Here is a 12,507-nt window from a genome sequence, read left to right on the forward strand (position 1 = left end):
TTCTCAGGTGCCGTCAGCCAAACAGTGTAGGCTGGCGACCCCCAGGGGAGAGCCTTCTCTGTGGGGCACCTACCTCTGGAATGAGCTTCCCCAGGACTTGACAACTTCCTGACCTCCGGACCTTTCGCGAGCTTAAAACATATCTATTCTTCGAGCAGGACTGGCTTAATAGGGTTTTAAATATGGATTTTATTGGGGTTTATTTTATATTTTGTATTGTATTTTAAATTTAGGCTATTGAATAAGTTTTTAAATAGTGTTTTATTGTAATGTATTGTATTATTTTATCTGCCTGTTCACCGCCCTGAGTCCTTCGGGAGAAGGGCGGTAGAAAAATTAAATTATTATTATTATTATTATTATTATTATTATTATTATTATTATTATTATTATTATTATTATTATTATTATTATTTTAAAATGAAAATATGAGTTATAACTGTAACAAAGCAACAGCCCAACTTTTTAATTTCACAGACAAATATTTGGGGAGAAACATTGAGATGCGAATGAAGCCGTCTCTTGGGTTCCACAAAGCCCTTAAACCTGTCTTTGGTCTCAGGCCTGTTGAGAGGCGGCTGACATACTTGATTTTAAATTTGTTTGTAGTCTGGGCTGTCTTGTTTTATTTTATTTATGCTTTTAATTGTTTTACTTATTATAGTTTGTTAGCCGCTGGAGTGGTGACTTTAATCAAATTAATAACAACATTATTCTTTAATTGCAATGTCACCTCAGAAGCAATTGTTTAATTTCGCTTATCCGTGTAGTAAGCTAGGATAGTTTATATGATTCCAATGGTGTTGCCCTTTAAGAAAGCCATAAAGATCCTAGCTTATTTAACAGGGCCTGAGACACGGCAATTTATGACCTCTCTCATGGCTGTGTCTTTATTGTTATTTCTCAATATGGGTGGCTTTGATTTGCTTGTTTTAAATTATTATTTTATTATGGTACTCTCACCTAGAGTTCCTTTGGTGAGTAAGACAATTAATAAATTGGTTAGCGAAATAATAATATAAACTCGTAGAATTCTCAGCAATGAACGTGCTGCCTGGAAAACACTGGAGCTGAACTCTGGATCTCTGGGGAATGCTAGACAGGAAAAGGCTATTGAACTAAAGAAGCATCTCTTCATATGCAATTTATTTTCAGAGGCCCAAATGAAGGTAGGAAGATGGATGCATGGGAAATGATCTTGATGATGATACCCTATCCATGAAATGCCCTTTCTGAAGACATCTGCCCTGCTGCCTGTCTATTTCCTTTACCATACTAGAAACTTCTCTTAGGTATTTCAGCTTTTAAATCCTCCCTTGCAAAAAGAATTTTAATGTCCCTGGTTGCAACAGTTATTCTTTGGCATTTTACATTTCTCTCTTTTCTGTGCAGGTTACTGTTGCTGGTTTTACTTACTGATTTTTACATAATCCACTCAGAAAACATCACAGAGTGTATGTGTACACTCTGTACATATATAGGGTATGTAATGTAACAAATATTAAATATCAATATTATATTTTCCCTCTAAAACTATTAACCAAGTTTAAGCAGGCATTGGCCTTCCCAGCTATTAACATCCATAGGAGATACCTATAAATAACACTTAACAAGCACAGGCTAAAAAAAGCAACATTAACATCCTAAGTAAAACCACTACACAACTTCTGTAAATCAGGTGCAGGCCATTTGCAAGTCTCTAATTTCTGACCAGGATTCCTCACTAGTCACTTATAATGTCTTATAGCATCTTTCAGCAATTATTGTGACTATATAAAGCCCGTCTTTAGTTCCAACATGGTATATTGAGTGCATGGATGATGATTACAGCCCGTAAGACGCTCTCAATCACTCATAAGGAAATAGCTCAATCAAACCTTTGGGGAATCCACTGAACAAGAGAGACCAGAGGGGGATGGAAAAACCAAAATTAGAATGAGAGAGAAAAGGGGAGAGCAGAAGAGTGGCCTACATTTTTTTTTGGCTGTGGCCATCTCAAACAATAACTCCACAGGAATGTGATTTTCAAATAGGAAAAGGTTCCCTGAATTACCTTATTAAAGATATAATTCTGCAGTTTCTTTGTCAATTGCTTTGGTGTACTTGGGTTTCCAAACAAATCATAGCAGGCTAAATGAATGAAAAATCCACTCTGTAATAGACTTGCAATTGCATGGTCTAAATGCTGTTGACAATGCTACACAGAGCCTTTGATTCCCCAAAACAGGTTCTTTCTCTCCAGAGACTCACAACCTTCACAAGTACAGATGGAATTGCTATTACTAATATATTTTGTTGCCTTGGAAATCAGGATTTGCTATCGTTTTTAGAAAATAGGTGGCTTTTTCAAATTAGACTGCCGATATGAATCAGTAGGCTTTGATATAGCTCTCTCTGCTACGGGTGCTGTTTCTAATTAAGCAGTTTCCCTCTGCAAATCATTTCATATTCAGTTTCCTTTGTTAAACATTTCTAAAATCCACGTGCTGAGAAATTGGACTCTGGCTCCCCCATATGGTTATGAGCTGTAGGATAAAAATGCATTCTTTTGAATAAAGAAAATAAAATCAATTCAAATTTATTGCAGCCCTAAGGCCAGATCCAAACAAAACATGGAATAAAAGGTGTACGACATCCTTCTATGCATATATGCCCATAAGAGAAAAATAAGTATAATGGAATCTAAACATCATTTAGAACATAGTTACTAAAATAAATCCAAAGGAAAATATTAACATAAGAAGTTCCAATCCTAAGTAATGGTACAGCGTATCGTATAAATCAGAGGTCTCCAACCTTGGCAACTTTAAGGCTTGTGGACTTCAACTCCCAGAGCTGGCTGAGGAATTCTGGGAGTTGAAGTCCACAAGTCTTAAAGTTGCCAAGGTTGGAGACCCCTGGTATAACTGGTAGCCTAGAACTGAGCGACTTGAGAGGAGGGGGGAAAAAAGGTTGTTAGCATAGTTGATTTATTCTGCTCCTTTGAAAAACAGAAGTGTTTGATGAACATAGTAATAATAAGAATGACTGGTCTCAAGACAAAGCTATATAAGCATTTTGTATGCACAGATACACGTTCACATAAACAAGGCTTCCATTTCAAAAGCAGGTCATGCATTCCAATTGCCTTAAAGAGGCAACACGCTTTCCTCAGGCTAGTATTTTGTCCTATTTGCTCCATATGGCTCCCTATTTTGACATAAAAATGTCCTTTTATTTTTATTGAGGGAGGGAAATGCCAACTTTTACTGCTTCCCAGTGAGCCTTGGGCACCAAAGGTTAGAGGGTTTTTTTTTTATAATACAAAGAAATTCCTCAATTGAAAAGTCCTCAGTAATTTTGGACTGGTGAGGAGAAACTACCCCAAAGCTATTTTACTTCCTCTAAATTTATTACATTCCCTCAGTGCCTGTAAAAAGAAACTCCTTTTCTCAGACTCCTTGCTTCTTGACTCTTCCTTCTGAGGTCTGCTGTACAGGTTTATTTTATTTATTTATCCAATTTGTATGCCACCAGATTCTCAATGACTTCGCCTGTTCAGTCAAAAATGATAAGATTTACTAAGGTAATATTATTTTAGTAAATAATAAATCTACCATGATGTATGCCAGATGTCTACATGCTAACATATAACATTATAGCTCCCAAAACATGTGAGGTTTGAATTGCATCCAAATATAAATTTTCTCTTCAGACATAGACAGACACTTGATAACAATCATTTTTACACCTTTAATTTTAAAGCTATTTTATTGGACCACTTTAGCTCAATGAAATAGTGTTAATCATTTCACAATACAAATATAATATAAAGTAATATAAATGAAAAAACTTTTGGAAAAATTGTTTTAATTCTGTACCGTCTGAAGTTTTGTAGGATTTTAACTACTCTTCTGAGGAAAATGTAAGTAATTCTAAGTACATGCAAAATATCTAGCTTTATGTCAACACAAACCTATTATAAGGTTTAGAAACTATTTCTATACATATTTTTGACAATACTGCAAGGTCCAGGAGTTTTGAATAATTTGTTACAAATATACACAAGTAAGAAAACAGAATCAGCTAAAGGTCATTATATAGAAACCATCTCCAAATATGAAAACCTCTTTTAAAATACATCTTATAGTTTGCAAGCTAAACTGATGGTTATTGGTACATCAATTCTTGTACTTTTTCTTTGGTATTGCAAGAAATACCAATTTGATGTATTACACTAGAGGGCAGCATACTACTACAAGGAACATGGTTTGGAAATATTTCTGATTAAATTTAACCTAAATTATACAATATTTATACTTAAATATAACATAAAATAATATTCCTAATTACATTTAACAAATTAAACGCTATTTTTAATTACATTTATTTCTTTGTTAAACTTAAATGCATAAATTAAATGCCTGGAATTTAAAAAGGGCAAAATATGAACATCTATAGATACAAAATTATGATGTAGCTGAGCTAGATTTATTTTATTTATTTTATTTATTTATTTTATTTATTTTTATTTATTTATTTTGTCACAACAATATATGTAAGTATCATACAGAAAGGTTATATAGTATATAAACATATATATGAGTAAATATTAGGAGGTATAAGCATATATATATATAGGAAGAAGAAAAGGAAAACAATAGGACAGGAACGGTAGGCACGTTTGTGCACTTACTCACGCCCCTTATCTCTTAGGAATGGGGTGAGGTCAATAGTAGAAAATTTTAGGATAAAGTTTTTAGGATTATGGGAAGAGACCACAGAGTCAGGTAAAGTATTCCAAACACTGATGATTCTGTTACAGAAGTCATATTTTCTGCAATCTAGATTAAAACGGTTGACATTAAGTTTAAATCTATTAGTTGCTCTTGTATTATTGCAATTAAAGCTGAAATAGTCATTAACAGGAAGGACATTACAATAGATGATTCTATGAGTTAAACTTAGAAATAGAAGAAGAGTCTCTCTGTGTGAGTGATAGGCAATTCCAAAATGTGATAGATAGATAGATAGATAGATAGATAGATAGATAGATAGATAGATAGATAGATAGATAGATAGATAGATAGATAGATAGATAGATAGATGTGGGGGTTGGGGGGAGAGAGAGAGAGATCTTGATTTCTGTTTGAATTCAATATTGCTGCTGGGATAATTGCAAATGACAGGTGTCAGGTTCAACTTCTGAAGCTGAGCATTGGAACTTCTCTTGCTTATCTAACACTTGTATAACCCTAACCATGACTCTTTCACTTTCAGTCATGTTCTGGAAGAAATCTAACAAAGTCATCCCTGGCAAGTTGCAACAAGCGTATTAGATAGTATTATATTACCTTCCTGAGGCTAGGATTATCTGAAAGTTAAGTCATTGCAATGACTGGCTCCAAGGGACACTCTGCATTCAAAAGAGATTCTGCAATGGCTAACTCATATCTTCCTGTAACTTAACTGCCTCTCTCCATGTCCTATACTCTGAGCTAAAAAAATGCAGGTTGTGGGTCTTCTTTATGTAATATCCTTTCTGTTATTTCCCTCAGTCACTTTTGTAATATTCCTTCCCATACTTCCCTCAGCCACTTTTTCTCCATAGCCGTTATTTCTTTATAGGCCAAATTTTCAATTGGTACCTCTATTCCTTTCTTTGCATTTGGTTTGTTTCCTTCCCTTGGTCTTCCAAGTGGAGAACATGGAGGTAAATTTCAGATTGTTTGAGAATGGTAGACTGTTACATGGTTGAACCAATACATATAAAGCTTTCTTCCTACATGAACCCATAACCTGGAGAGGCATAAATGAGCAAATATGCATTTGCTAGTCCAATGGGAAAATATTTGTAAGAATCTTTGAGGCATAATTAAAGTGTTTTAATTTTGTAGTCAGTGATAATATCTTAAGAATATAAGAATAACTGTGAAGGCCTGGTGTTTCTAGAGGTGCCACACAGAAGTCTATGGGATATCCAAAAGCAAAACATGAGCACATGCACGCCGGCCAGCTGGTCTTTGCATGCGCATGCATGCCAGAAAGCAGAAGACCAGGTCGATGGCATGCATGTGCGTTTCGGAAACCAGAAGCTCAGCTTCCAGCACGCGTGACATAGATTCGCCATCACAGTTATACAGGCTCCCTGAAATCTGTTCACCTGATAGAACTGATGTAAAGTTCATCATGGGAATTGGGACAAATGTTAGAAGATAAAATTGTGCTCATGTTTTGCTTTTAGATAGCGCACCAGAGAGCTGCTCTTCCGGTTTCCAGTGTTCTCCGATGCGCACGCTGGGAAGCTGCTTTTCCAGTTTCCAGTGCTCCCCCCTGCGCACACATGCTCCTGTTTCACCAACAGTGCTGTACAAGTTGGATGACACAGCTAGCATTTCTAACAAGGCACTCAACATGGATGATTACAATTCATAATTGATTATCTCTCTCTCTCTCTCTGTGTCTGTCTATCTATCTATCTATCTATCTATCTATCTATCTATCTATCTATCTATCTATCTATCTATCTATCTATCTATCTATCTCTTCCATAAGTATTGAATAAAATGATGCTTGCTTACAATATGAAACTAATATTATTTTCCATGTTCCTTCTTTCAAATCCAGAATAGCAACTGGTTTAAACTAGTTTTAAAGTACAGTTTTAACACTGTTAGGGTATACAAAGGAAGAAGACAACTAGAAAACAGGTGTACAAATTTTGCTACAAATACCCTGAAACCATCTTCTTTTATACTCATAGCTGGTATTATTTGGTCTTCTTACCTTCACTCAAAAAAGTGAGTCCATTTATCTACATTTTTAGGTAAAGCACAAGAATCCTTTAGTAGCTCTTTCTCTCTCTCTTGACTCATTTGTCATTTAAAAATGAAATAAAAAAATTATTTCACTGCAGATGATGCTGGTGATGATGATTTATATCTAAGGGCAAAATTCCATTCATTGATTCTCCTAAGCAGCCAACTCGGAGCAGCCTGGCCTGTTTTCACTTGGGAAATAAAAGCCAATTTCTAAAAGAGCTCTTTAACTGTGACCAGCCTTGCTGATGGAACAAAAGAGGAGCTATAGACCAATGGCTTCTTCTCAGAACATTTGCCTGTTTATGGGACCAGCACTGTATAATGAGCAGCTCTCTTTTTTAAAACCACAGAATGACCTAATGCATCAATACTTTAAATGTTATAAAGAGCATTTGCATAGAGCCATCACAAGAGCCATTGCCTGTAGAGGCTCTGGCCCCTATTGATGTTTCAAATGAGGGGGATGAAAATATCCTCATGTGTGTCTGAGCAACCTTAGTAGGAAATGAAATGAATTCTTTTTCTGCTTTTGCTTTTCAGGGAAACATCTTTAGACAAATCTCTTAATTGACATCCAAAATGCAACTAATCGTTTTCTTCACAGACATACAAAATTATTTGTCCAACCAAAGGAAAGCAGAAAGGTGAAAGGTAACATGAGACAACTAAACTTAGAACAAATGCACTGTGCAAAAGGAGAGGATGAATAGGATTGGAAATGGTTGGGATGGCTTATCTCTGAAACATAAGCACAACATCAACTGCAATGGGTTTCTTAAAACTGGCCAAACAGACTTCTATTTAAATATAGGTAGTCCTTGACTTACGACCATTTGTTTGGCTAATGTTCAAAGTTACAATCACACTGAAAAAGTTATTTACAACCGGTCCTTGCTTATACCACCATCACAGCACCCCTATAGCAGGGGTGAAATCTAAAAATTTTCCCTACTGGTTCTGTGGGCTTGGCTTAATTGGTGGGCATGGCTTGGTGGTCAGATGACTGGGCCAATAACAATAAAAAATAAAAATAATTAACAAAGTATAAAAAACAATAAGAGGTACCAAAACCAACTTTCACACTTTACACACACACAACACAACACAACACAACTGACTCACACACAATGTAAAAGCAGCTGCACTTCACACTTCACACAGCCACAAAAAGCTCAAAAACCAACTTTCACACTTTACACACACACAACTCACACACACACACACACACACACAAAATGCCGCATACAGCTTTCTGAGATTTTGTGTGTTTGTCTAGTTAGAGTGAAACACTACAGAAACACACCAAACCTCAGAAAGCTGCACAAATATTTTATTTTATTATTTTATTTTATTTTATTTTATTGTGGACTTCAAATCCCAGAGTTCCTCAGCCAGCAAAGCCAGCCAGTTGATCACCGAGGAAATAGATTAGTTAAGCAATTGATTCTGTCTGGCTGAAACTGAAACTGCTTTTGGGCTGTGGCCATGCGTTCATCAGTAATCAGGTAAGTGCCTTAGAATCTCTACTCTTACTTGTAGAAAACATGTTTTCTACAAGTAAGAGTACAAGTAAGGTTCTGCTGATGAGGAACTCAGGTGAGATCGCCAGAGGAGACTTTAAATTTTTTTTTAAAGTTTAAAGTCTCTGCCGATCTCAGCTGAGGGGCGGGATCCTCAAAGGCTTTTTTTTACTTTTAAAGGCATGTTTCGGTTGAAGCAAAACCGGCTTTTGAAAGTAAAAAAAAAACAAAACCTCTGCAGATGGGGCGGCTCAGCAGAGGCAGGGGGACGGGGCCAGGGATTTTTGCTACCGGTCCTCCAAACCAGCAGCCACCATCGCTACCGGATCGCGTGAGCCAGTCCGATCCGGGAGCATTTCACCCCTGCCCTATAGTCACTTGATCAAAATTCAGGCACTTGGCACTCGGCCTCGATTTACGAAGGTTACAGCATCCCAAGGTTATAGGATCACCATTTGCGACTTCCCCAGCCAGCTTTTGACCAGTAAAGTCAATAGGGGAAAGCAAGATTCACTTAGTGACCATGTGATTCATTTAACAGCTGAAATGATTTGCTTAACAACCATGGCAGAAAAGGTTGTAAAATCAAGGGCAATTCACTTAACCGCCACTTTGCTTAGCAACATAAATTCTGGTACCAATTGTGGTTGAAAGTTGATTGACAGGGCTATGTGGAATTCCATACATAGAGAATGATGACTATTGTTCATTTGGCAAATTGGTGTTCTGGTGTTGGAATACAAACAAACTGTTACCATTCTGTTGCAGTTGATGTACTTTGCCCTAATGGTTAGGACATTATCAACTTGCAAAAATGAGAATTTGCATACCAGGGTAACATGAGTAAATGGTTCCATTCACTCTTTGACCAAGGCAGGATCAATGACTGGAAAAAGACATGAAAAAACACAGAACAAAAAGAACTCAAGTTTCAGTTCATTGCAAGAGTGAAGTCCAGGATATTAAATGGTAGGCGTATTGCACATATGATGGAGTTTGCCAAAGAGGAATTTCTGGGTTTCGTTCTTTTGGCAAAGGTTTATATGGAACTGGCTAAATTCTACACACCATGAGGTCTAAAATTGTGAAAATAAATTTAAAAGATGAGTTGCCATTTGGGGTACCAAATTGTATTTCTTCATCGCATTTAGCTCCATATGTAAATGTTTTGGGGACCTTTTCCTCAGATGCATAATATAATTCTTCACAAATGAATTAGCTAAAACAGTGTGTCTCAGATAGGTCCAGAAGAAATTATAGGACTACCTATTTTCAAGTTCTTTCTTTAATCTTGTTAATGTAACATTTTTAATATTTATTATTTTTATAAATACCTCAAGGCGACGAACATATCCAACACACCTTCCTCCACAAAGTTTCCCCACAAAACAACCTGTGAGGTGGGCTGGAATGAGGGAGAATGATTGGCCCAAAGTCACCTATTTGGCTTTCATGGCTAAGGCAGAACTTGAACTCATGCTCTCCTATTTTCTAGCCTGATGCCTTAACCATTAGATCAAATTGACTCTCTGTCAAGTGACTGCACCTACACAGCTACAACCTTTGTATATCCTCACCAAACCCCGTCACCAATATTTAACTGAGACATAATTCATTCCTGCTAGACCTCTACCTGTTGGAAATTCTGCAAGCGTTTTTGAAAGCCAAGCAAACTGAAAAACAAGCAATGGCTTCTCAATAGATGTGAAATCCCATCCCCCATTAGCTTAAATGATAATCTGACTATAGCACATCCCTAGATTACCTCATACTGCGCAGTTGATCTAGTCATGGTTACTCGGAAGTTCCAAGGTATGACCTCTTTGGGATTACCTAGAAATTTGCTCAATTTCAAAGGTCACTCCCATTGCCGAGAATTGCAATGTAAGGATTATTTTATGGCTTCCTGCTTATCAAAGTCACTTCCTTCTATAATAGGCATGTGTCAAAGATTATCTGAAATGAAGAAGTGCAATCACTAATGGACAACCTTTAGGGCAATTAGCTGTCTGAGTTCAAGGTAAATAAGCAAGATTTATCACTTGTATATTTACAAGGAAAAAGAAAACCTAAAGTAGAGGAGTTAGAAGCATAGTTTCTAAATATACCACATCACTCTTGGAAGTTGGCGGAGCTGCTGCTTGATAGCTTTTGAATATAATTTGCATTAATACCAGGGGTGAAATGCTCCTGGTTCGGACCGGATCACCTGATCCGGTAGCAATGGTGGTGGGGGGGGGGTCGGAGAATCGGTAGCAAAAATCCCCCCCCACATGCCAGCTAAGTCACGTGATCATCAGAGGTTTTTTTTTTTAACTTTTAAAAGCATTTTTTCTTCAGCCGAAATAATGCTTTTAAAAGTAAAAAAAAAGCCTCTGATGATCGTGCGGCTCAGCTGGGATTGTCAGAGCCTTTTAAAAGCATTTTTTAGCAACCTCTTTGGCCAAAGAGGTTGTAGAAAAAATGCTTTTAAAAGTTTTTTTTTTTAAGTTGGCCACGTCCACCCAGTCACATTACCCACCACCACCAAGCCATGTCTACAGAACTGGTAGTAACAAATTTTACATTTCACCACTGATTAATACAGACACTTCCATGACTAAAATCACCAGAAGCTGTGTTGTGCTGGTTCACCTCCTTTTTCCAAGATTAGTTCCAATCAGTGGGGATTGGGAAGGAGAGATCCCACTCCTGGCCTCTACTAAGTAGGCTGCTAAAAGGTTCTGTGCTCTCTCTGCTCCTATTCACCACCTACACCAGACTGTGAGTGAACACATTCGTCGCCATAGGGTGAGGTATCATCTCCCCAATTACATCTGCGTGTCCCTTCAAATTTGGCAAGAGAGTCATGCTGTAGGCCTTGTCTCTCAGGAAATTATAGTAATAGCAATAGAGTCATCTTATTGGGTCCTCATTTTACTGACCTTGGAAGGATGGAAGGCTGAGTCAACCTTGAGCTGGTGAGAATTGAACTCCTGGAGTGAGCAATGAGTTAGCTTGCAGTACTGCATTCTAACTGCTACGCCACCACGGCTCTTAGCAATTATACTGTTCTGACCCAGCTCCCAAAACACAACAAACCCTCTGAAGTTAATTCAAAGATTCCTTTATTAGAAGCACCAGCAGCCCCGACAAAAAGTTTCTCTCTAACTGCAGGCTAACAAGTCTATCCGACAGGGAGATGAATAGTTGTCTGCTACATCTATTCATCTCTGCCCCCTGCCTTTTATCCCCAGAGCTAGGGTGGGACTTCACTAGCAGCGGTGGCTCTTCCTTCCCAAGGATTGGCCCACAGATTTCCACTGCTCTCCTCTCTCTGCCTTCTGCACATCCGCACGTCAGGACCCAGCTGTTCCTCCTCTTCCTCATCAGCCACCTCCAGACCTGGGAGCTGTTGACTCTGAGGGCTGACGGGTGGCCAGCCCAGGCTCCGTCTCTGTCTCTCTCTCTCTGGCAGCCCCATTCCCTCTTCCCCCTCGGAGCTCTCAGGTTGCCTTGATGCTGGCCCTGACTCCCGCACCTCCTCCTCCTCTGATTCAGGTGCTGGAGGGGCCAGCGGCCGACAAGTCACAACACATACTTGGCAATATTGTGAAATATTTGCTTGCCCCTCCCCCCTGAAGTAAGGTCAGCTCCATTCCTCCTTACTTTCTGGAAGTCCTTCAAGGCATGGCTCTGCCATTAGGCCTGGGGATCTCAGGGTATAATGTGGTAATTGATGATCCAATCTTGTATATGTCTGTATGCGTGTGTGTTTATATGACTGCATTTGGCGTGTTTATTGTTTTTATACTTTTGCTATACACTGCATAGAGTCACTTCTTATGAGATAGGCAGCCATATAAATTTGATAAACAAAAGTAATTTATGAATACAATAATAATGACAACTACAAAGAACAGCAATACTGTGGCAAAAGAAAGCAAATATAATACCAATAATAATAGGCACACTATTGGAATTGACAACCTCTCCATCAGTCAATTACAAAAGGCAGCTTTACTTGGAACAGCTTACATCCTGCAACAATGCCTTTAACACCAACAAAGTACAACATCTTCCTATCCAGGTCCTTAGGAAAGATCTGATAGGTGGATAAAAGTGCCAAATTCAGTATAAATATCTGGCTGACTGTGTGACAAACAACTGACTTAATTGATAGGAATACTTTAACCTTTTATGAAACC

At 37.9% G+C, this 12,507-nt stretch overlaps 1 protein-coding gene across 2 annotated transcripts in view; it reads right to left on the reverse strand.

Annotated features, from left to right (window-relative positions):
• The window catches only part of BCAR3 (BCAR3 adaptor protein, NSP family member), a 110,819-nt gene that overhangs the window by 52,548 nt on the left and 45,764 nt on the right, over positions 1-12,507 (reverse strand). The window lies entirely within an intron of this gene.

This window comes from Ahaetulla prasina, chromosome 3 (assembly GCF_028640845.1).
Source record: "Ahaetulla prasina isolate Xishuangbanna chromosome 3, ASM2864084v1, whole genome shotgun sequence".
Classification (NCBI taxonomy): Eukaryota; Metazoa; Chordata; class Lepidosauria; order Squamata; family Colubridae; genus Ahaetulla; species Ahaetulla prasina.